Source organism: Schistocerca cancellata, unplaced genomic scaffold (assembly GCF_023864275.1).
Source record: "Schistocerca cancellata isolate TAMUIC-IGC-003103 unplaced genomic scaffold, iqSchCanc2.1 HiC_scaffold_226, whole genome shotgun sequence".
NCBI lineage: Eukaryota > Metazoa > Arthropoda > Insecta > Orthoptera > Acrididae > Schistocerca > Schistocerca cancellata.
In genome coordinates, this window is record NW_026046248.1 from 1 (window position 1) to 23024 (window position 23024).

The following is a 23024-nucleotide window of genomic DNA, read 5'->3' on the forward strand; positions in this document are numbered from 1 at the left end:
TGAAGTGCACGGACCTGATGGTTGGTTGGTTTGTAGGGGTGAAGGGACCAGTGTACAAAGGCGCGGTCACGTTCATATACACATGAGTTCCAAGTAGTTTCGATGTTCTGGTGTTACGACTACAAATTCCGTCTGTATTTAACGTCTTAAATTGAAAGGACTGTCGACTGATGACCACAGCAGTTGAGACCCATAGTGCTCAGAGCCATTTCTCGAAAGGACAGTCACAAATTGCTCCGTTTTCACTCCTTGTCGCAATCACACCGCGCCTCAGGTAACAAGCACATCTGAAGCCCCATTGTGCACTCGACTGTTCATGCCAACTCACTGCCTCGCACTTTACTACTGTGTACCACTCTTGTCGTCCAACTGCAAAAGACTGGGCCACAACACGTTTTCGCGTCTCCATTGCACTGCGCAAACTACGAAACGCTCCCCAAACATGGCACTCACCAATGCAGACGACTTTTCCGACTTTACACGACGCTCACGCAACGCTCACGCTAGTGACAGCCTTATTTAGAGCTTGACGTCGCGCCCAAGCGAGTGAGCACATTTCGCCTACGGCTTAGGCCGCCCACCTAGTGTGGCTGCTCGGTGTCTGCAGGCAGCGAGGGGCTGCAACCTTCCCGTGTTCGCGCCTATGTCACCTCTGCTTGCTTGTCAGAGACAGAGTATCGCAAAACATACAACTCACTCCATGAATTGATTGCTACGGCATCTGTCATCAGCAGTCACAACTAGCAACACCAGTAGCAGCCGACTGCACGTAAAGAATGGGAATGTGCAGTGGGATTTTTGTGAACTCGGCGCAAGGCAGATCTTTCCGACATAGGTTTGAGAATCTTAAGGGAGGACTTGTACTGTTTCTAAATTCAGTGTAGCGGTGGGAGGAGGGTGCTTCTTGCGCGTAACAGTACGCTTGCCAATTGTGGCTGCTAATCGTTCGCTCGTATCTGCCTTGACACATTCGCTGGCTGTGAATTATTCCACTTGCATGGCAGTGTGGACATGTTGGTGTGTTAAAAATTCTGGAGGCGCTGGGTATCGATCCCAGTACCTCTCGCATGCTAAGCGAGCGCTCTACCATCTGAGCTACGCCCCCTGATGACAAATAGTGCTACATACAACCATATCAATACCACAGACCCTTGCACTCTCATTATTCCGCAGACAAAACACTACTCTCAATGTGGCCGCGAGGGTGTCTTTCAGGTTTTCTGCATTCTGTATCGAATCGTAGTTGGCCAAAATTAAAGTGGCACGCACAACGTCGAAAATAGCGTTCGGCCACCACTCTGAGTAAGACGGACGTGTTGTCCACTCTCTAGACTTCATTGAGGTTAGGCCGTTATACCTAAGACAGATTTGCAGTCGATGACACCTCGACAACAGCCGGTCCTCACATTTACGTCTTGCTCTCCTTACGTCAGTATACATCATATGAGTCTGTGACGCTGGCTTTGCAACATCTTGCGTGTCTTTAGGCTCGCCGCGACCAACACTTACCATGCACTGTCCACAAAACATGGAGGCGCCGGGGCTTGAACCCGGGACCTTTCACATGCAAAGCGAACGCTCTACCAACTGAGCTACGCCCCCAAGCGCAACAGAGCTGCGCTGTTTTCCTTTCTTTGCTACTCTGAAGTGCACGGACCTGATGGTTGGTTGGTTTGTAGGGGTGAAGGGACCAGTGTACAAAGGCGCGGTCACGTTCATATACACATGAGTTCCAAGTAGTTTCGATGTTCTGGTGTTACGACTACAAATTCCGTCTGTATTTAACGTCTTAAATTGAAAGGACTGTCGACTGATGACCACAGCAGTTGAGACCCATAGTGCTCAGAGCCATTTCTCGAAAGGACAGTCACAAATTGCTCCGTTTTCACTCCTTGTCGGCAATCACACCGCGCCTCAGGTAACAAGCACATCTGAAGCCCCATTGTGCACTCGACTGTTCATGCCAACTCACTGCCTCGCACTTTACTACTGTGTACCACTCTTGTCGTCCAACTGCAAAAGACTGGGCCACAACACGTTTCCGCGTCTCCATTGCACTGCGCAAACTACGAAACGCTCCCCAAACATGGCACTCACCAATGCAGACGACTTTTCCGACTTTACACGACGCTCACGCTAGTGACAGCCTTATTTAGAGCTTGACGTCGCGCCCAAGCGAGTGAGCACATTTCGCCTACGGCTTAGGCCGCCCACCTAGTGTGGCTGCTCGGTGTCTGCAGGCAGCGAGGGGCTGCAACCTTCCCGTGTTCGCGCCTATGTCACCTCTGCTTGCTTGTCAGAGACAGAGTATCGCAAAACATACAACTCACTCCATGAATTGATTGCTACGGCATCTGTCATCAGCAGTCACAACTAGCAACACCAGTAGCAGCCGACTGCACGTAAAGAATGGGAATGTGCAGTGGGATTTTTGTGAACTCGGCGCAAGGCAGATCTTTCCGACATAGGTTTGAGAATCTTAAGGGAGGACTTGTACTGTTTCTAAATTCAGTGTAGCGGTGGGAGGAGGGTGCTTCTTGCGCGTAACAGTACGCTTGCCAATTGTGGCTGCTAATCGTTCGCTCGTATCTGCCTTGACACATTCGCTGGCTGTGAATTATTCCACTTGCATGGCAGTGTGGACATGTTGGTGTGTTAAAAATTCTGGAGGCGCTGGGTATCGATCCCAGTACCTCTCGCATGCTAAGCGAGCGCTCTACCATCTGAGCTACGCCCCCTGATGACAAATAGTGCTACATACAACCATATCAATACCACAGACCCTTGCACTCTCATTATTCCGCAGACAAACACTACTCTCAATGTGGCCGCGAGGGTGTCTTTCAGGTTTTCTGCATTCTGTATCGAATCGTAGTTGGCCAAAATTAAAGTGGCACGCACAACGTCGAAAATAGCGTTCGGCCACCACTCTGAGTAAGACGGACGTGTTGTCCACTCTCTAGACTTCATTGAGGTTAGGCCGTTATACCTAAGACAGATTTGCAGTCGATGACACCTCGACAACAGCCGGTCCTCACATTTACGTCTTGCTCTCCTTACGTCAGTATACATCATATGAGTCTGTGACGCTGGCTTTGCAACATCTTGCGTGTCTTTCGGCTCGCCGCGACCAACACTTACCATGCACTGTCCACAAAACATGGAGGCGCCGGGGCTTGAACCCGGGACCTTTCACATGCAAAGCGAACGCTCTACCAACTGAGCTACGCCCCCAAGCGCAACAGAGCTGCGCTGTTTTCCTTTCTTTGCTACTCTGAAGTGCACGGACCTGATGGTTGGTTGGTTTGTAGGGGTGAAGGGACCAGTGTACAAAGGCGCGGTCACGTTCATATACACATGAGTTCCAAGTAGTTTCGATGTTCTGGTGTTACGACTACAAATTCCGTCTGTATTTAACGTCTTAAATTGAAAGGACTGTCGACTGATGACCACAGCAGTTGAGACCCATAGTGCTCAGAGCCATTTCTCGAAAGGACAGTCACAAATTGCTCCGTTTTCACTCCTTGTCGGCAATCACACCGCGCCTCAGGTAACAAGCACATCTGAAGCCCCATTGTGCACTCGACTGTTCATGCCAACTCACTGCCTCGCACTTTACTACTGTGTACCACTCTTGTCGTCCAACTGCAAAAGACTGGGCCACAACACGTTTCCGCGTCTCCATTGCACTGCGCAAACTACGAAACGCTCCCCAAACATGGCACTCACCAATGCAGACGACTTTTCCGACTTTACACGACGCTCACGCAACGCTCACGCTAGTGACAGCCTTATTTAGAGCTTGACGTCGCGCCCAAGCGAGTGAGCACATTTCGCCTACGGCTTAGGCCGCCCACCTAGTGTGGCTGCTCGGTGTCTGCAGGCAGCGAGGGGCTGCAACCTTCCCGTGTTCGCGCCTATGTCACCTCTGCTTGCTTGTCAGAGACAGAGTATCGCAAAACATACAACTCACTCCATGAATTGATTGCTACGGCATCTGTCATCAGCAGTCACAACTAGCAACACCAGTAGCAGCCGACTGCACGTAAAGAATGGGAATGTGCAGTGGGATTTTTGTGAACTCGGCGCAAGGCAGATCTTTCCGACATAGGTTTGAGAATCTTAAGGGAGGACTTGTACTGTTTCTAAATTCAGTGTAGCGGTGGGAGGAGGGTGCTTCTTGCGCGTAACAGTACGCTTGCCAATTGTGGCTGCTAATCGTTCGCTCGTATCTGCCTTGACACATTCGCTGGCTGTGAATTATTCCACTTGCATGGCAGTGTGGACATGTTGGTGTGTTAAAAATTCTGGAGGCGCTGGGTATCGATCCCAGTACCTCTCGCATGCTAAGCGAGCGCTCTACCATCTGAGCTACGCCCCCTGATGACAAATAGTGCTACATACAACCATATCAATACCACAGACCCTTGCACTCTCATTATTCCGCAGACAAACACTACTCTCAATGTGGCCGCGAGGGTGTCTTTCAGGTTTTCTGCATTCTGTATCGAATCGTAGTTGGCCAAAATTAAAGTGGCACGCACAACGTCGAAAATAGCGTTCGGCCACCACTCTGAGTAAGACGGACGTGTTGTCCACTCTCTAGACTTCATTGAGGTTAGGCCGTTATACCTAAGACAGATTTGCAGTCGATGACACCTCGACAACAGCCGGTCCTCACATTTACGTCTTGCTCTCCTTACGTCAGTATACATCATATGAGTCTGTGACGCTGGCTTTGCAACATCTTGCGTGTCTTTCGGCTCGCCGCGACCAACACTTACCATGCACTGTCCACAAAACATGGAGGCGCCGGGGCTTGAACCCGGGACCTTTCACATGCAAAGCGAACGCTCTACCAACTGAGCTACGCCCCCAAGCGCAACAGAGCTGCGCTGTTTTCCTTTCTTTGCTACTCTGAAGTGCACGGACCTGATGGTTGGTTGGTTTGTAGGGGTGAAGGGACCAGTGTACAAAGGCGCGGTCACGTTCATATACACATGAGTTCCAAGTAGTTTCGATGTTCTGGTGTTACGACTACAAATTCCGTCTGTATTTAACGTCTTAAATTGAAAGGACTGTCGACTGATGACCACAGCAGTTGAGACCCATAGTGCTCAGAGCCATTTCTCGAAAGGACAGTCACAAATTGCTCCGTTTTCACTCCTTGTCGGCAATCACACCGCGCCTCAGGTAACAAGCACATCTGAAGCCCCATTGTGCACTCGACTGTTCATGCCAACTCACTGCCTCGCACTTTACTACTGTGTACCACTCTTGTCGTCCAACTGCAAAAGACTGGGCCACAACACGTTTCCGCGTCTCCATTGCACTGCGCAAACTACGAAACGCTCCCCAAACATGGCACTCACCAATGCAGACGACTTTTCCGACTTTACACGACGCTCACGCAACGCTCACGCTAGTGACAGCCTTATTTAGAGCTTGACGTCGCGCCCAAGCGAGTGAGCACATTTCGCCTACGGCTTAGGCCGCCCACCTAGTGTGGCTGCTCGGTGTCTGCAGGCAGCGAGGGGCTGCAACCTTCCCGTGTTCGCGCCTATGTCACCTCTGCTTGCTTGTCAGAGACAGAGTATCGCAAAACATACAACTCACTCCATGAATTGATTGCTACGGCATCTGTCATCAGCAGTCACAACTAGCAACACCAGTAGCAGCCGACTGCACGTAAAGAATGGGAATGTGCAGTGGGATTTTTGTGAACTCGGCGCAAGGCAGATCTTTCCGACATAGGTTTGAGAATCTTAAGGGAGGACTTGTACTGTTTCTAAATTCAGTGTAGCGGTGGGAGGAGGGTGCTTCTTGCGCGTAACAGTACGCTTGCCAATTGTGGCTGCTAATCGTTCGCTCGTATCTGCCTTGACACATTCGCTGGCTGTGAATTATTCCACTTGCATGGCAGTGTGGACATGTTGGTGTGTTAAAAATTCTGGAGGCGCTGGGTATCGATCCCAGTACCTCTCGCATGCTAAGCGAGCGCTCTACCATCTGAGCTACGCCCCCTGATGACAAATAGTGCTACATACAACCATATCAATACCACAGACCCTTGCACTCTCATTATTCCGCAGACAAACACTACTCTCAATGTGGCCGCGAGGGTGTCTTTCAGGTTTTCTGCATTCTGTATCGAATCGTAGTTGGCCAAAATTAAAGTGGCACGCACAACGTCGAAAATAGCGTTCGGCCACCACTCTGAGTAAGACGGACGTGTTGTCCACTCTCTAGACTTCATTGAGGTTAGGCCGTTATACCTAAGACAGATTTGCAGTCGATGACACCTCGACAACAGCCGGTCCTCACATTTACGTCTTGCTCTCCTTACGTCAGTATACATCATATGAGTCTGTGACGCTGGCTTTGCAACATCTTGCGTGTCTTTCGGCTCGCCGCGACCAACACTTACCATGCACTGTCCACAAAACATGGAGGCGCCGGGGCTTGAACCCGGGACCTTTCACATGCAAAGCGAACGCTCTACCAACTGAGCTACGCCCCCAAGCGCAACAGAGCTGCGCTGTTTTCCTTTCTTTGCTACTCTGAAGTGCACGGACCTGATGGTTGGTTGGTTTGTAGGGGTGAAGGGACCAGTGTACAAAGGCGCGGTCACGTTCATATACACATGAGTTCCAAGTAGTTTCGATGTTCTGGTGTTACGACTACAAATTCCGTCTGTATTTAACGTCTTAAATTGAAAGGACTGTCGACTGATGACCACAGCAGTTGAGACCCATAGTGCTCAGAGCCATTTCTCGAAAGGACAGTCACAAATTGCTCCGTTTTCACTCCTTGTCGGCAATCACACCGCGCCTCAGGTAACAAGCACATCTGAAGCCCCATTGTGCACTCGACTGTTCATGCCAACTCACTGCCTCGCACTTTACTACTGTGTACCACTCTTGTCGTCCAACTGCAAAAGACTGGGCCACAACACGTTTCCGCGTCTCCATTGCACTGCGCAAACTACGAAACGCTCCCCAAACATGGCACTCACCAATGCAGACGACTTTTCCGACTTTACACGACGCTCACGCAACGCTCACGCTAGTGACAGCCTTATTTAGAGCTTGACGTCGCGCCCAAGCGAGTGAGCACATTTCGCCTACGGCTTAGGCCGCCCACCTAGTGTGGCTGCTCGGTGTCTGCAGGCAGCGAGGGGCTGCAACCTTCCCGTGTTCGCGCCTATGTCACCTCTGCTTGCTTGTCAGAGACAGAGTATCGCAAAACATACAACTCACTCCATGAATTGATTGCTACGGCATCTGTCATCAGCAGTCACAACTAGCAACACCAGTAGCAGCCGACTGCACGTAAAGAATGGGAATGTGCAGTGGGATTTTTGTGAACTCGGCGCAAGGCAGATCTTTCCGACATAGGTTTGAGAATCTTAAGGGAGGACTTGTACTGTTTCTAAATTCAGTGTAGCGGTGGGAGGAGGGTGCTTCTTGCGCGTAACAGTACGCTTGCCAATTGTGGCTGCTAATCGTTCGCTCGTATCTGCCTTGACACATTCGCTGGCTGTGAATTATTCCACTTGCATGGCAGTGTGGACATGTTGGTGTGTTAAAAATTCTGGAGGCGCTGGGTATCGATCCCAGTACCTCTCGCATGCTAAGCGAGCGCTCTACCATCTGAGCTACGCCCCCTGATGACAAATAGTGCTACATACAACCATATCAATACCACAGACCCTTGCACTCTCATTATTCCGCAGACAAACACTACTCTCAATGTGGCCGCGAGGGTGTCTTTCAGGTTTTCTGCATTCTGTATCGAATCGTAGTTGGCCAAAATTAAAGTGGCACGCACAACGTCGAAAATAGCGTTCGGCCACCACTCTGAGTAAGACGGACGTGTTGTCCACTCTCTAGACTTCATTGAGGTTAGGCCGTTATACCTAAGACAGATTTGCAGTCGATGACACCTCGACAACAGCCGGTCCTCACATTTACGTCTTGCTCTCCTTACGTCAGTATACATCATATGAGTCTGTGACGCTGGCTTTGCAACATCTTGCGTGTCTTTCGGCTCGCCGCGACCAACACTTACCATGCACTGTCCACAAAACATGGAGGCGCCGGGGCTTGAACCCGGGACCTTTCACATGCAAAGCGAACGCTCTACCAACTGAGCTACGCCCCCAAGCGCAACAGAGCTGCGCTGTTTTCCTTTCTTTGCTACTCTGAAGTGCACGGACCTGATGGTTGGTTGGTTTGTAGGGGTGAAGGGACCAGTGTACAAAGGCGCGGTCACGTTCATATACACATGAGTTCCAAGTAGTTTCGATGTTCTGGTGTTACGACTACAAATTCCGTCTGTATTTAACGTCTTAAATTGAAAGGACTGTCGACTGATGACCACAGCAGTTGAGACCCATAGTGCTCAGAGCCATTTCTCGAAAGGACAGTCACAAATTGCTCCGTTTTCACTCCTTGTCGGCAATCACACCGCGCCTCAGGTAACAAGCACATCTGAAGCCCCATTGTGCACTCGACTGTTCATGCCAACTCACTGCCTCGCACTTTACTACTGTGTACCACTCTTGTCGTCCAACTGCAAAAGACTGGGCCACAACACGTTTCCGCGTCTCCATTGCACTGCGCAAACTACGAAACGCTCCCCAAACATGGCACTCACCAATGCAGACGACTTTTCCGACTTTACACGACGCTCACGCAACGCTCACGCTAGTGACAGCCTTATTTAGAGCTTGACGTCGCGCCCAAGCGAGTGAGCACATTTCGCCTACGGCTTAGGCCGCCCACCTAGTGTGGCTGCTCGGTGTCTGCAGGCAGCGAGGGGCTGCAACCTTCCCGTGTTCGCGCCTATGTCACCTCTGCTTGCTTGTCAGAGACAGAGTATCGCAAAACATACAACTCACTCCATGAATTGATTGCTACGGCATCTGTCATCAGCAGTCACAACTAGCAACACCAGTAGCAGCCGACTGCACGTAAAGAATGGGAATGTGCAGTGGGATTTTTGTGAACTCGGCGCAAGGCAGATCTTTCCGACATAGGTTTGAGAATCTTAAGGGAGGACTTGTACTGTTTCTAAATTCAGTGTAGCGGTGGGAGGAGGGTGCTTCTTGCGCGTAACAGTACGCTTGCCAATTGTGGCTGCTAATCGTTCGCTCGTATCTGCCTTGACACATTCGCTGGCTGTGAATTATTCCACTTGCATGGCAGTGTGGACATGTTGGTGTGTTAAAAATTCTGGAGGCGCTGGGTATCGATCCCAGTACCTCTCGCATGCTAAGCGAGCGCTCTACCATCTGAGCTACGCCCCCTGATGACAAATAGTGCTACATACAACCATATCAATACCACAGACCCTTGCACTCTCATTATTCCGCAGACAAACACTACTCTCAATGTGGCCGCGAGGGTGTCTTTCAGGTTTTCTGCATTCTGTATCGAATCGTAGTTGGCCAAAATTAAAGTGGCACGCACAACGTCGAAAATAGCGTTCGGCCACCACTCTGAGTAAGACGGACGTGTTGTCCACTCTCTAGACTTCATTGAGGTTAGGCCGTTATACCTAAGACAGATTTGCAGTCGATGACACCTCGACAACAGCCGGTCCTCACATTTACGTCTTGCTCTCCTTACGTCAGTATACATCATATGAGTCTGTGACGCTGGCTTTGCAACATCTTGCGTGTCTTTCGGCTCGCCGCGACCAACACTTACCATGCACTGTCCACAAAACATGGAGGCGCCGGGGCTTGAACCCGGGACCTTTCACATGCAAAGCGAACGCTCTACCAACTGAGCTACGCCCCCAAGCGCAACAGAGCTGCGCTGTTTTCCTTTCTTTGCTACTCTGAAGTGCACGGACCTGATGGTTGGTTGGTTTGTAGGGGTGAAGGGACCAGTGTACAAAGGCGCGGTCACGTTCATATACACATGAGTTCCAAGTAGTTTCGATGTTCTGGTGTTACGACTACAAATTCCGTCTGTATTTAACGTCTTAAATTGAAAGGACTGTCGACTGATGACCACAGCAGTTGAGACCCATAGTGCTCAGAGCCATTTCTCGAAAGGACAGTCACAAATTGCTCCGTTTTCACTCCTTGTCGGCAATCACACCGCGCCTCAGGTAACAAGCACATCTGAAGCCCCATTGTGCACTCGACTGTTCATGCCAACTCACTGCCTCGCACTTTACTACTGTGTACCACTCTTGTCGTCCAACTGCAAAAGACTGGGCCACAACACGTTTCCGCGTCTCCATTGCACTGCGCAAACTACGAAACGCTCCCCAAACATGGCACTCACCAATGCAGACGACTTTTCCGACTTTACACGACGCTCACGCAACGCTCACGCTAGTGACAGCCTTATTTAGAGCTTGACGTCGCGCCCAAGCGAGTGAGCACATTTCGCCTACGGCTTAGGCCGCCCACCTAGTGTGGCTGCTCGGTGTCTGCAGGCAGCGAGGGGCTGCAACCTTCCCGTGTTCGCGCCTATGTCACCTCTGCTTGCTTGTCAGAGACAGAGTATCGCAAAACATACAACTCACTCCATGAATTGATTGCTACGGCATCTGTCATCAGCAGTCACAACTAGCAACACCAGTAGCAGCCGACTGCACGTAAAGAATGGGAATGTGCAGTGGGATTTTTGTGAACTCGGCGCAAGGCAGATCTTTCCGACATAGGTTTGAGAATCTTAAGGGAGGACTTGTACTGTTTCTAAATTCAGTGTAGCGGTGGGAGGAGGGTGCTTCTTGCGCGTAACAGTACGCTTGCCAATTGTGGCTGCTAATCGTTCGCTCGTATCTGCCTTGACACATTCGCTGGCTGTGAATTATTCCACTTGCATGGCAGTGTGGACATGTTGGTGTGTTAAAAATTCTGGAGGCGCTGGGTATCGATCCCAGTACCTCTCGCATGCTAAGCGAGCGCTCTACCATCTGAGCTACGCCCCCTGATGACAAATAGTGCTACATACAACCATATCAATACCACAGACCCTTGCACTCTCATTATTCCGCAGACAAACACTACTCTCAATGTGGCCGCGAGGGTGTCTTTCAGGTTTTCTGCATTCTGTATCGAATCGTAGTTGGCCAAAATTAAAGTGGCACGCACAACGTCGAAAATAGCGTTCGGCCACCACTCTGAGTAAGACGGACGTGTTGTCCACTCTCTAGACTTCATTGAGGTTAGGCCGTTATACCTAAGACAGATTTGCAGTCGATGACACCTCGACAACAGCCGGTCCTCACATTTACGTCTTGCTCTCCTTACGTCAGTATACATCATATGAGTCTGTGACGCTGGCTTTGCAACATCTTGCGTGTCTTTCGGCTCGCCGCGACCAACACTTACCATGCACTGTCCACAAAACATGGAGGCGCCGGGGCTTGAACCCGGGACCTTTCACATGCAAAGCGAACGCTCTACCAACTGAGCTACGCCCCCAAGCGCAACAGAGCTGCGCTGTTTTCCTTTCTTTGCTACTCTGAAGTGCACGGACCTGATGGTTGGTTGGTTTGTAGGGGTGAAGGGACCAGTGTACAAAGGCGCGGTCACGTTCATATACACATGAGTTCCAAGTAGTTTCGATGTTCTGGTGTTACGACTACAAATTCCGTCTGTATTTAACGTCTTAAATTGAAAGGACTGTCGACTGATGACCACAGCAGTTGAGACCCATAGTGCTCAGAGCCATTTCTCGAAAGGACAGTCACAAATTGCTCCGTTTTCACTCCTTGTCGGCAATCACACCGCGCCTCAGGTAACAAGCACATCTGAAGCCCCATTGTGCACTCGACTGTTCATGCCAACTCACTGCCTCGCACTTTACTACTGTGTACCACTCTTGTCGTCCAACTGCAAAAGACTGGGCCACAACACGTTTCCGCGTCTCCATTGCACTGCGCAAACTACGAAACGCTCCCCAAACATGGCACTCACCAATGCAGACGACTTTTCCGACTTTACACGACGCTCACGCAACGCTCACGCTAGTGACAGCCTTATTTAGAGCTTGACGTCGCGCCCAAGCGAGTGAGCACATTTCGCCTACGGCTTAGGCCGCCCACCTAGTGTGGCTGCTCGGTGTCTGCAGGCAGCGAGGGGCTGCAACCTTCCCGTGTTCGCGCCTATGTCACCTCTGCTTGCTTGTCAGAGACAGAGTATCGCAAAACATACAACTCACTCCATGAATTGATTGCTACGGCATCTGTCATCAGCAGTCACAACTAGCAACACCAGTAGCAGCCGACTGCACGTAAAGAATGGGAATGTGCAGTGGGATTTTTGTGAACTCGGCGCAAGGCAGATCTTTCCGACATAGGTTTGAGAATCTTAAGGGAGGACTTGTACTGTTTCTAAATTCAGTGTAGCGGTGGGAGGAGGGTGCTTCTTGCGCGTAACAGTACGCTTGCCAATTGTGGCTGCTAATCGTTCGCTCGTATCTGCCTTGACACATTCGCTGGCTGTGAATTATTCCACTTGCATGGCAGTGTGGACATGTTGGTGTGTTAAAAATTCTGGAGGCGCTGGGTATCGATCCCAGTACCTCTCGCATGCTAAGCGAGCGCTCTACCATCTGAGCTACGCCCCCTGATGACAAATAGTGCTACATACAACCATATCAATACCACAGACCCTTGCACTCTCATTATTCCGCAGACAAACACTACTCTCAATGTGGCCGCGAGGGTGTCTTTCAGGTTTTCTGCATTCTGTATCGAATCGTAGTTGGCCAAAATTAAAGTGGCACGCACAACGTCGAAAATAGCGTTCGGCCACCACTCTGAGTAAGACGGACGTGTTGTCCACTCTCTAGACTTCATTGAGGTTAGGCCGTTATACCTAAGACAGATTTGCAGTCGATGACACCTCGACAACAGCCGGTCCTCACATTTACGTCTTGCTCTCCTTACGTCAGTATACATCATATGAGTCTGTGACGCTGGCTTTGCAACATCTTGCGTGTCTTTAGGCTCGCCGCGACCAACACTTACCATGCACTGTCCACAAAATATGGAGGCGCCGGGGCTTGAACCCGGGACCTTTCACATGCAAAGCGAACGCTCTACCAACTGAGCTACGCCCCCAAGCGCAACAGAGCTGCGCTGTTTTCCTTTCTTTGCTACTCTGAAGTGCACGGACCTGATGGTTGGTTGGTTTGTAGGGGTGAAGGGACCAGTGTACAAAGGCGCGGTCACGTTCATATACACATGAGTTCCAAGTAGTTTCGATGTTCTGGTGTTACGACTACAAATTCCGTCTGTATTTAACGTCTTAAATTGAAAGGACTGTCGACTGATGACCACAGCAGTTGAGACCCATAGTGCTCAGAGCCATTTCTCGAAAGGACAGTCACAAATTGCTCCGTTTTCACTCCTTGTCGGCAATCACACCGCGCCTCAGGTAACAAGCACATCTGAAGCCCCATTGTGCACTCGACTGTTCATGCCAACTCACTGCCTCGCACTTTACTACTGTGTACCACTCTTGTCGTCCAACTGCAAAAGACTGGGCCACAACACGTTTCCGCGTCTCCATTGCACTGCGCAAACTACGAAACGCTCCCCAAACATGGCACTCACCAATGCAGACGACTTTTCCGACTTTACACGACGCTCACGCAACGCTCACGCTAGTGACAGCCTTATTTAGAGCTTGACGTCGCGCCCAAGCGAGTGAGCACATTTCGCCTACGGCTTAGGCCGCCCACCTAGTGTGGCTGCTCGGTGTCTGCAGGCAGCGAGGGGCTGCAACCTTCCCGTGTTCGCGCCTATGTCACCTCTGCTTGCTTGTCAGAGACAGAGTATCGCAAAACATACAACTCACTCCATGAATTGATTGCTACGGCATCTGTCATCAGCAGTCACAACTAGCAACACCAGTAGCAGCCGACTGCACGTAAAGAATGGGAATGTGCAGTGGGATTTTTGTGAACTCGGCGCAAGGCAGATCTTTCCGACATAGGTTTGAGAATCTTAAGGGAGGACTTGTACTGTTTCTAAATTCAGTGTAGCGGTGGGAGGAGGGTGCTTCTTGCGCGTAACAGTACGCTTGCCAATTGTGGCTGCTAATCGTTCGCTCGTATCTGCCTTGACACATTCGCTGGCTGTGAATTATTCCACTTGCATGGCAGTGTGGACATGTTGGTGTGTTAAAAATTCTGGAGGCGCTGGGTATCGATCCCAGTACCTCTCGCATGCTAAGCGAGCGCTCTACCATCTGAGCTACGCCCCCTGATGACAAATAGTGCTACATACAACCATATCAATACCACAGACCCTTGCACTCTCATTATTCCGCAGACAAACACTACTCTCAATGTGGCCGCGAGGGTGTCTTTCAGGTTTTCTGCATTCTGTATCGAATCGTAGTTGGCCAAAATTAAAGTGGCACGCACAACGTCGAAAATAGCGTTCGGCCACCACTCTGAGTAAGACGGACGTGTTGTCCACTCTCTAGACTTCATTGAGGTTAGGCCGTTATACCTAAGACAGATTTGCAGTCGATGACACCTCGACAACAGCCGGTCCTCACATTTACGTCTTGCTCTCCTTACGTCAGTATACATCATATGAGTCTGTGACGCTGGCTTTGCAACATCTTGCGTGTCTTTCGGCTCGCCGCGACCAACACTTACCATGCACTGTCCACAAAACATGGAGGCGCCGGGGCTTGAACCCGGGACCTTTCACATGCAAAGCGAACGCTCTACCAACTGAGCTACGCCCCCAAGCGCAACAGAGCTGCGCTGTTTTCCTTTCTTTGCTACTCTGAAGTGCACGGACCTGATGGTTGGTTGGTTTGTAGGGGTGAAGGGACCAGTGTACAAAGGCGCGGTCACGTTCATATACACATGAGTTCCAAGTAGTTTCGATGTTCTGGTGTTACGACTACAAATTCCGTCTGTATTTAACGTCTTAAATTGAAAGGACTGTCGACTGATGACCACAGCAGTTGAGACCCATAGTGCTCAGAGCCATTTCTCGAAAGGACAGTCACAAATTGCTCCGTTTTCACTCCTTGTCGGCAATCACACCGCGCCTCAGGTAACAAGCACATCTGAAGCCCCATTGTGCACTCGACTGTTCATGCCAACTCACTGCCTCGCACTTTACTACTGTGTACCACTCTTGTCGTCCAACTGCAAAAGACTGGGCCACAACACGTTTCCGCGTCTCCATTGCACTGCGCAAACTACGAAACGCTCCCCAAACATGGCACTCACCAATGCAGACGACTTTTCCGACTTTACACGACGCTCACGCAACGCTCACGCTAGTGACAGCCTTATTTAGAGCTTGACGTCGCGCCCAAGCGAGTGAGCACATTTCGCCTACGGCTTAGGCCGCCCACCTAGTGTGGCTGCTCGGTGTCTGCAGGCAGCGAGGGGCTGCAACCTTCCCGTGTTCGCGCCTATGTCACCTCTGCTTGCTTGTCAGAGACAGAGTATCGCAAAACATACAACTCACTCCATGAATTGATTGCTACGGCATCTGTCATCAGCAGTCACAACTAGCAACACCAGTAGCAGCCGACTGCACGTAAAGAATGGGAATGTGCAGTGGGATTTTTGTGAACTCGGCGCAAGGCAGATCTTTCCGACATAGGTTTGAGAATCTTAAGGGAGGACTTGTACTGTTTCTAAATTCAGTGTAGCGGTGGGAGGAGGGTGCTTCTTGCGCGTAACAGTACGCTTGCCAATTGTGGCTGCTAATCGTTCGCTCGTATCTGCCTTGACACATTCGCTGGCTGTGAATTATTCCACTTGCATGGCAGTGTGGACATGTTGGTGTGTTAAAAATTCTGGAGGCGCTGGGTATCGATCCCAGTACCTCTCGCATGCTAAGCGAGCGCTCTACCATCTGAGCTACGCCCCCTGATGACAAATAGTGCTACATACAACCATATCAATACCACAGACCCTTGCACTCTCATTATTCCGCAGACAAACACTACTCTCAATGTGGCCGCGAGGGTGTCTTTCAGGTTTTCTGCATTCTGTATCGAATCGTAGTTGGCCAAAATTAAAGTGGCACGCACAACGTCGAAAATAGCGTTCGGCCACCACTCTGAGTAAGACGGACGTGTTGTCCACTCTCTAGACTTCATTGAGGTTAGGCCGTTATACCTAAGACAGATTTGCAGTCGATGACACCTCGACAACAGCCGGTCCTCACATTTACGTCTTGCTCTCCTTACGTCAGTATACATCATATGAGTCTGTGACGCTGGCTTTGCAACATCTTGCGTGTCTTTCGGCTCGCCGCGACCAACACTTACCATGCACTGTCCACAAAACATGGAGGCGCCGGGGCTTGAACCCGGGACCTTTCACATGCAAAGCGAACGCTCTACCAACTGAGCTACGCCCCCAAGCGCAACAGAGCTGCGCTGTTTTCCTTTCTTTGCTACTCTGAAGTGCACGGACCTGATGGTTGGTTGGTTTGTAGGGGTGAAGGGACCAGTGTACAAAGGCGCGGTCACGTTCATATACACATGAGTTCCAAGTAGTTTCGATGTTCTGGTGTTACGACTACAAATTCCGTCTGTATTTAACGTCTTAAATTGAAAGGACTGTCGACTGATGACCACAGCAGTTGAGACCCATAGTGCTCAGAGCCATTTCTCGAAAGGACAGTCACAAATTGCTCCGTTTTCACTCCTTGTCGGCAATCACACCGCGCCTCAGGTAACAAGCACATCTGAAGCCCCATTGTGCACTCGACTGTTCATGCCAACTCACTGCCTCGCACTTTACTACTGTGTACCACTCTTGTCGTCCAACTGCAAAAGACTGGGCCACAACACGTTTCCGCGTCTCCATTGCACTGCGCAAACTACGAAACGCTCCCCAAACATGGCACTCACCAATGCAGACGACTTTTCCGACTTTACACGACGCTCACGCAACGCTCACGCTAGTGACAGCCTTATTTAGAGCTTGACGTCGCGCCCAAGCGAGTGAGCACATTTCGCCTACGGCTTAGGCCGCCCACCTAGTGTGGCTGCTCGGTGTCTGCAGGCAGCGAGGGGCTGCAACCTTCCCGTGTTCGCGCCTATGTCACCTCTGCTTGCTTGTCAGAGACAGAGTATCGCAAAACATACAACTCACTCCATGAATTGATTGCTACGGCATCTGTCATCAGCAGTCACAACTAGCAACACCAGTAGCAGCCGACTGCACGTAAAGAATGGGAATGTGCAGTGGGATTTTTGTGAACTCGGCGCAAGGCAGATCTTTCCGACATAGGTTTGAGAATCTTAAGGGAGGACTTGTACTGTTTCTAAATTCAGTGTAGCGGTGGGAGGAGGGTGCTTCTTGCGCGTAACAGTACGCTTGCCAATTGTGGCTGCTAATCGTTCGCTCGTATCTGCCTTGACACATTCGCTGGCTGTGAATTATTCCACTTGCATGGCAGTGTGGACATGTTGGTGTGTTAAAAATTCTGGAGGCGCTGGGTATCGATCCCAGTACCTCTCGCATGCTAAGCGAGCGCTCTACCATCTGAGCTACGCCCCCTGATGACAAATAGTGCTACATACAACCATATCAATACCACAGACCCTTGCACTCTCATTATTCCGCAGACAAACACTACTCTCAATGTGGCCGCGAGGGTGTCTTTCAGGTTTTCTGCATTCTGTATCGAATCGTAGTTGGCCAAAATTAAAGTGGCACGCACAACGTCGAAAATAGCGTTCGGCCACCACTCTGAGTAAGACGGACGTGTTGTCCACTCTCTAGACTTCATTGAGGTTAGGCCGTTATACCTAAGACAGATTTGCAGTCGATGACACCTCGACAACAGCCGGTCCTCACATTTACGTCTTGCTCTCCTTACGTCAGTATACATCATATGAGTCTGTGACGCTGGCTTTGCAACATCTTGCGTGTCTTTAGGCTCGCCGCGACCAACACTTACCATGCACTGTCCACAAAACATGGAGGCGCCGGGGCTTGAACCCGGGACCTTTCACATGCAAAGCGAACGCTCTACCAACTGAGCTACGCCCCCAAGCGCAACAGAGCTGCGCTGTTTTCCTTTCTTTGCTACTCTGAAGTGCACGGACCTGATGGTTGGTTGGTTTGTAGGGGTGAAGGGACCAGTGTACAAAGGCGCGGTCACGTTCATATACACATGAGTTCCAAGTAGTTTCGATGTTCTGGTGTTACGACTACAAATTCCGTCTGTATTTAACGTCTTAAATTGAAAGGACTGTCGACTGATGACCACAGCAGTTGAGACCCATAGTGCTCAGAGCCATTTCTCGAAAGGACAGTCACAAATTGCTCCGTTTTCACTCCTTGTCGGCAATCACACCGCGCCTCAGGTAACAAGCACATCTGAAGCCCCATTGTGCACTCGACTGTTCATGCCAACTCACTGCCTCGCACTTTACTACTGTGTACCACTCTTGTCGTCCAACTGCAAAAGACTGGGCCACAACACGTTTCCGCGTCTCCATTGCACTGCGCAAACTACGAAACGCTCCCCAAACATGGCACTCACCAATGCAGACGACTTTTCCGACTTTACACGACGCTCACGCAACGCTCACGCTAGTGACAGCCTTATTTAGAGCTTGACGTCGCGCCCAAGCGAGTGAGCACATTTCGCCTACGGCTTAGGCCGCCCACCTAGTGTGGCTGCTCGGTGTCTGCAGGCAGCGAGGGGCTGCAACCTTCCCGTGTTCGCGCCTATGTCACCTCTGCTTGCTTGTCAGAGACAGAGTATCGCAAAACATACAACTCACTCCATGAATTGATTGCTACGGCATCTGTCATCAGCAGTCACAACTAGCAACACCAGTAGCAGCCGACTGCACGTAAAGAATGGGAATGTGCAGTGGGATTTTTGTGAACTCGGCGCAAGGCAGATCTTTCCGACATAGGTTTGAGAATCTTAAGGGAGGACTTGTACTGTTTCTAAATTCAGTGTAGCGGTGGGAGGAGGGTGCTTCTTGCGCGTAACAGTACGCTTGCCAATTGTGGCTGCTAATCGTTCGCTCGTATCTGCCTTGACACATTCGCTGGCTGTGAATTATTCCACTTGCATGGCAGTGTGGACATGTTGGTGTGTTAAAAATTCTGGAGGCGCTGGGTATCGATCCCAGTACCTCTCGCATGCTAAGCGAGCGCTCTACCATCTGAGCTACGCCCCCTGATGACAAATAGTGCTACATACAACCATATCAATACCACAGACCCTTGCACTCTCATTATTCCGCAGACAAACACTACTCTCAATGTGGCCGCGAGGGTGTCTTTCAGGTTTTCTGCATTCTGTATCGAATCGTAGTTGGCCAAAATTAAAGTGGCACGCACAACGTCGAAAATAGCGTTCGGCCACCACTCTGAGTAAGACGGACGTGTTGTCCACTCTCTAGACTTCATTGAGGTTAGGCCGTTATACCTAAGACAGATTTGCAGTCGATGACACCTCGACAACAGCCGGTCCTCACATTTACGTCTTGCTCTCCTTACGTCAGTATACATCATATGAGTCTGTGACGCTGGCTTTGCAACATCTTGCGTGTCTTTAGGCTCGCCGCGACCAACACTTACCATGCACTGTCCACAAAACATGGAGGCGCCGGGGCTTGAACCCGGGACCTTTCACATGCAAAGCGAACGCTCTACCAACTGAGCTACGCCCCCAAGCGCAACAGAGCTGCGCTGTTTTCCTTTCTTTGCTACTCTGAAGTGCACGGACCTGATGGTTGGTTGGTTTGTAGGGGTGAAGGGACCAGTGTACAAAGGCGTGGTCACGTTCATATACACATGAGTTCCAAGTAGTTTCGATGTTCTGGTGTTACGACTACAAATTCCGTCTGTATTTAACGTCTTAAATTGAAAGGACTGTCGACTGATGACCACAGCAGTTGAGACCCATAGTGCTCAGAGCCATTTCTCGAAAGGACAGTCACAAATTGCTCCGTTTTCACTCCTTGTCGGCAATCACACCGCGCCTCAGGTAACAAGCACATCTGAAGCCCCATTGTGCACTCGACTGTTCATGCCAACTCACTGCCTCGCACTTTACTACTGTGTACCACTCTTGTCGTCCAACTGCAAAAGACTGGGCCACAACACGTTTCGGCGTCTCCATTGCACTGCGCAAACTACGAAACGCTCCCCAAACATGGCACTCACCAATGCAGACGACTTTTCCGACTTTACACGACGCTCACGCAACGCTCACGCTAGTGACAGCCTTATTTAGAGCTTGACGTCGCGCCCAAGCGAGTGAGCACATTTCGCCTACGGCTTAGGCCGCCCACCTAGTGTGGCTGCTCGGTGTCTGCAGGCAGCGAGGGGCTGCAACCTTCCCGTGTTCGCGCCTATGTCACCTCTGCTTGCTTGTCAGAGACAGAGTATCGCAAAACATACAACTCACTCCATGAATTGATTGCTACGGCATCTGTCATCAGCAGTCACAACTAGCAACACCAGTAGCAGCCGACTGCACGTAAAGAATGGGAATGTGCAGTGGGATTTTTGTGAACTCGGCGCAAGGCAGATCTTTCCGACATAGGTTTGAGAATCTTAAGGGAGGACTTGTACTGTTTCTAAATTCAGTGTAGCGGTGGGAGGAGGGTGCTTCTTGCGCGTAACAGTACGCTTGCCAATTGTGGCTGCTAATCGTTCGCTCGTATCTGCCTTGACACATTCGCTGGCTGTGAATTATTCCACTTGCATGGCAGTGTGGACATGTTGGTGTGTTAAAAATTCTGGAGGCGCTGGGTATCGATCCCAGTACCTCTCGCATGCTAAGCGAGCGCTCTACCATCTGAGCTACGCCCCCTGATGACAAACAGTGCTACATACAACCATATCAATACCACAGACCCTTGCACTCTCATTATTCCGCAGACAAACACTACTCTCAATGTGGCCGCGAGGGTGTCTTTCAGGTTTTCTGCATTCTGTATCGAATCGTAGTTGGCCAAAATTAAAGTGGCACGCACAACGTCGAAAATAGCGTTCGGCCACCACTCTGAGTAAGACGGACGTGTTGTCCACTCTCTAGACTTCATTGAGGTTAGGCCGTTATACCTAAGACAGATTTGCAGTCGATGACACCTCGACAACAGCCGGTCCTCACATTTACGTCTTGCTCTCCTTACGTCAGTATACATCATATGAGTCTGTGACGCTGGCTTTGCAACATCTTGCGTGTCTTTAGGCTCGCCGCGACCAACACTTACCATGCACTGTCCACAAAACATGGAGGCGCCGGGGCTTGAACCCGTGACCTTTCACATGCAAAGCGAACGCTCTACCAACTGAGCTACGCCCCCAAGCGCAACAGAGCTGCGCTGTTTTCCTTTCTTTGCTACTCTGAAGTGCACGGACCTGATGGTTGGTTGGTTTGTAGGGGTGAAGGGACCAGTGTACAAAGGCGCGGTCACGTTCATATACACATGAGTTCCAAGTAGTTTCGATGTTCTGGTGTTACGACTACAAATTCCGTCTGTATTTAACGTCTTAAATTGAAAGGACTGTCGACTGATGACCACAGCAGTTGAGACCCATAGTGCTCAGAGCCATTTCTCGAAAGGACAGTCACAAATTGCTCCGTTTTCACTCCTTGTCGGCAATCACACCGCGCCTCAGGTAACAAGCACATCTGAAGCCCCATTGTGCACTCGACTGTTCATGCCAACTCACTGCCTCGCACTTTACTACTGTGTACCACTCTTGTCGTCCAACTGCAAAAGACTGGGCCACAACACGTTTCCGCGTCTCCATTGCACTGCGCAAACTACGAAACGCTCCCCAAACATGGCACTCACCAATGCAGACGACTTTTCCGACTTTACACGACGCTCACGCAACGCTCACGCTAGTGACAGCCTTATTTAGAGCTTGACGTCGCGCCCAAGCGAGTGAGCACATTTCGCCTACGGCTTAGGCCGCCCACCTAGTGTGGCTGCTCGGTGTCTGCAGGCAGCAAGGGGCTGCAACCTTCCCGTGTTCGCGCCTATGTCACCTCTGCTTGCTTGTCAGAGACAGAGTATCGCAAAACATACAACTCACTCCATGAATTGATTGCTACGGCATCTGTCATCAGCAGTCACAACTAGCAACACCAGTAGCAGCCGACTGCACGTAAAGAATGGGAATGTGCAGTGGGATTTTTGTGAACTCGGCGCAAGGCAGATCTTTCCGACATAGGTTTGAGAATCTTAAGGGAGGACTTGTACTGTTTCTAAATTCAGTGTAGCGGTGGGAGGAGGGTGCTTCTTGCGCGTAACAGTACGCTTGCCAATTGTGGCTGCTAATCGTTCGCTCGTATCTGCCTTGACACATTCGCTGGCTGTGAATTATTCCACTTGCATGGCAGTGTGGACATGTTGGTGTGTTAAAAATTCTGGAGGCGCTGGGTATCGATCCCAGTACCTCTCGCATGCTAAGCGAGCGCTCTACCATCTGAGCTACGCCCCCTGATGACAAATAGTGCTACATACAACCATATCAATACCACAGACCCTTGCACTCTCATTATTCCGCAGACAAACACTACTCTCAATGTGGCCGCGAGGGTGTCTTTCAGGTTTTCTGCATTCTGTATCGAATCGTAGTTGGCCAAAATTAAAGTGGCACGCACAACGTCGAAAATAGCGTTCGGCCACCACTCTGAGTAAGACGGACGTGTTGTCCACTCTCTAGACTTCATTGAGGTTAGGCCGTTATACCTAAGACAGATTTGCAGTCGATGACACCTCGACAACAGCCGGTCCTCACATTTACGTCTTGCTCTCCTTACGTCAGTATACATCATATGAGTCTGTGACGCTGGCTTTGCAACATCTTGCGTGTCTTTAGGCTCGCCGCGACCAACACTTACCATGCACTGTCCACAAAACATGGAGGCGCCGGGGCTTGAACCCGGGACCTTTCACATGCAAAGCGAACGCTCTACCAACTGAGCTACGCCCCCAAGCGCAACAGAGCTGCGCTGTTTTCCTTTCTTTGCTACTCTGAAGTGCACGGACCTGATGGTTGGTTGGTTTG

The 23024-nt window shown here is 50.5% G+C and overlaps 28 non-coding genes across 28 annotated transcripts; all 28 read right to left on the reverse strand.

Moving 5' to 3' along the window:
- Positions 1–1032: 1032 nt before the first annotated feature.
- On the reverse strand, positions 1033–1105 carry Trnaa-agc (transfer RNA alanine (anticodon AGC)). The gene has a single exon. It is a non-coding gene; the product is annotated as a tRNA-Ala (tRNA).
- Positions 1106–1529: 424 nt separating this feature from the next.
- On the reverse strand, positions 1530–1602 carry Trnaa-ugc (transfer RNA alanine (anticodon UGC)). The gene has a single exon. It is a non-coding gene; the product is annotated as a tRNA-Ala (tRNA).
- A 1063-nt stretch (positions 1603–2665) lies between these two features.
- Positions 2666–2738, reverse strand: Trnaa-agc (transfer RNA alanine (anticodon AGC)). The gene has a single exon. It is a non-coding gene; the product is annotated as a tRNA-Ala (tRNA).
- A 423-nt stretch (positions 2739–3161) lies between these two features.
- Trnaa-ugc (transfer RNA alanine (anticodon UGC)) lies at positions 3162–3234 on the reverse strand. The gene has a single exon. It is a non-coding gene; the product is annotated as a tRNA-Ala (tRNA).
- Positions 3235–4308: 1074 nt separating this feature from the next.
- Trnaa-agc (transfer RNA alanine (anticodon AGC)) lies at positions 4309–4381 on the reverse strand. Its single transcript has one exon. It is a non-coding gene; the product is annotated as a tRNA-Ala (tRNA).
- Positions 4382–4804: 423 nt separating this feature from the next.
- On the reverse strand, positions 4805–4877 carry Trnaa-ugc (transfer RNA alanine (anticodon UGC)). The gene has a single exon. It is a non-coding gene; the product is annotated as a tRNA-Ala (tRNA).
- Positions 4878–5951: 1074 nt separating this feature from the next.
- On the reverse strand, positions 5952–6024 carry Trnaa-agc (transfer RNA alanine (anticodon AGC)). The gene has a single exon. It is a non-coding gene; the product is annotated as a tRNA-Ala (tRNA).
- Positions 6025–6447: 423 nt separating this feature from the next.
- Trnaa-ugc (transfer RNA alanine (anticodon UGC)) lies at positions 6448–6520 on the reverse strand. The gene has a single exon. It is a non-coding gene; the product is annotated as a tRNA-Ala (tRNA).
- A 1074-nt stretch (positions 6521–7594) lies between these two features.
- On the reverse strand, positions 7595–7667 carry Trnaa-agc (transfer RNA alanine (anticodon AGC)). The gene has a single exon. It is a non-coding gene; the product is annotated as a tRNA-Ala (tRNA).
- A 423-nt stretch (positions 7668–8090) lies between these two features.
- On the reverse strand, positions 8091–8163 carry Trnaa-ugc (transfer RNA alanine (anticodon UGC)). Its single transcript has one exon. It is a non-coding gene; the product is annotated as a tRNA-Ala (tRNA).
- Positions 8164–9237: 1074 nt separating this feature from the next.
- Trnaa-agc (transfer RNA alanine (anticodon AGC)) lies at positions 9238–9310 on the reverse strand. Its single transcript has one exon. It is a non-coding gene; the product is annotated as a tRNA-Ala (tRNA).
- Positions 9311–9733: 423 nt separating this feature from the next.
- On the reverse strand, positions 9734–9806 carry Trnaa-ugc (transfer RNA alanine (anticodon UGC)). The gene has a single exon. It is a non-coding gene; the product is annotated as a tRNA-Ala (tRNA).
- Positions 9807–10880: 1074 nt separating this feature from the next.
- On the reverse strand, positions 10881–10953 carry Trnaa-agc (transfer RNA alanine (anticodon AGC)). The gene has a single exon. It is a non-coding gene; the product is annotated as a tRNA-Ala (tRNA).
- A 423-nt stretch (positions 10954–11376) lies between these two features.
- Trnaa-ugc (transfer RNA alanine (anticodon UGC)) lies at positions 11377–11449 on the reverse strand. Its single transcript has one exon. It is a non-coding gene; the product is annotated as a tRNA-Ala (tRNA).
- Positions 11450–12523: 1074 nt separating this feature from the next.
- On the reverse strand, positions 12524–12596 carry Trnaa-agc (transfer RNA alanine (anticodon AGC)). The gene has a single exon. It is a non-coding gene; the product is annotated as a tRNA-Ala (tRNA).
- A 423-nt stretch (positions 12597–13019) lies between these two features.
- On the reverse strand, positions 13020–13092 carry Trnaa-ugc (transfer RNA alanine (anticodon UGC)). The gene has a single exon. It is a non-coding gene; the product is annotated as a tRNA-Ala (tRNA).
- A 1074-nt stretch (positions 13093–14166) lies between these two features.
- Trnaa-agc (transfer RNA alanine (anticodon AGC)) lies at positions 14167–14239 on the reverse strand. The gene has a single exon. It is a non-coding gene; the product is annotated as a tRNA-Ala (tRNA).
- Positions 14240–14662: 423 nt separating this feature from the next.
- Trnaa-ugc (transfer RNA alanine (anticodon UGC)) lies at positions 14663–14735 on the reverse strand. The gene has a single exon. It is a non-coding gene; the product is annotated as a tRNA-Ala (tRNA).
- Positions 14736–15809: 1074 nt separating this feature from the next.
- On the reverse strand, positions 15810–15882 carry Trnaa-agc (transfer RNA alanine (anticodon AGC)). The gene has a single exon. It is a non-coding gene; the product is annotated as a tRNA-Ala (tRNA).
- Positions 15883–16305: 423 nt separating this feature from the next.
- Positions 16306–16378, reverse strand: Trnaa-ugc (transfer RNA alanine (anticodon UGC)). Its single transcript has one exon. It is a non-coding gene; the product is annotated as a tRNA-Ala (tRNA).
- A 1074-nt stretch (positions 16379–17452) lies between these two features.
- Positions 17453–17525, reverse strand: Trnaa-agc (transfer RNA alanine (anticodon AGC)). Its single transcript has one exon. It is a non-coding gene; the product is annotated as a tRNA-Ala (tRNA).
- A 423-nt stretch (positions 17526–17948) lies between these two features.
- Positions 17949–18021, reverse strand: Trnaa-ugc (transfer RNA alanine (anticodon UGC)). Its single transcript has one exon. It is a non-coding gene; the product is annotated as a tRNA-Ala (tRNA).
- Positions 18022–19095: 1074 nt separating this feature from the next.
- On the reverse strand, positions 19096–19168 carry Trnaa-agc (transfer RNA alanine (anticodon AGC)). Its single transcript has one exon. It is a non-coding gene; the product is annotated as a tRNA-Ala (tRNA).
- A 423-nt stretch (positions 19169–19591) lies between these two features.
- Positions 19592–19664, reverse strand: Trnaa-ugc (transfer RNA alanine (anticodon UGC)). The gene has a single exon. It is a non-coding gene; the product is annotated as a tRNA-Ala (tRNA).
- A 1074-nt stretch (positions 19665–20738) lies between these two features.
- Trnaa-agc (transfer RNA alanine (anticodon AGC)) lies at positions 20739–20811 on the reverse strand. The gene has a single exon. It is a non-coding gene; the product is annotated as a tRNA-Ala (tRNA).
- Positions 20812–21234: 423 nt separating this feature from the next.
- Trnaa-ugc (transfer RNA alanine (anticodon UGC)) lies at positions 21235–21307 on the reverse strand. Its single transcript has one exon. It is a non-coding gene; the product is annotated as a tRNA-Ala (tRNA).
- Positions 21308–22381: 1074 nt separating this feature from the next.
- On the reverse strand, positions 22382–22454 carry Trnaa-agc (transfer RNA alanine (anticodon AGC)). Its single transcript has one exon. It is a non-coding gene; the product is annotated as a tRNA-Ala (tRNA).
- Positions 22455–22877: 423 nt separating this feature from the next.
- On the reverse strand, positions 22878–22950 carry Trnaa-ugc (transfer RNA alanine (anticodon UGC)). The gene has a single exon. It is a non-coding gene; the product is annotated as a tRNA-Ala (tRNA).
- Between the last annotated feature and the right edge of the window lie 74 nt (positions 22951–23024).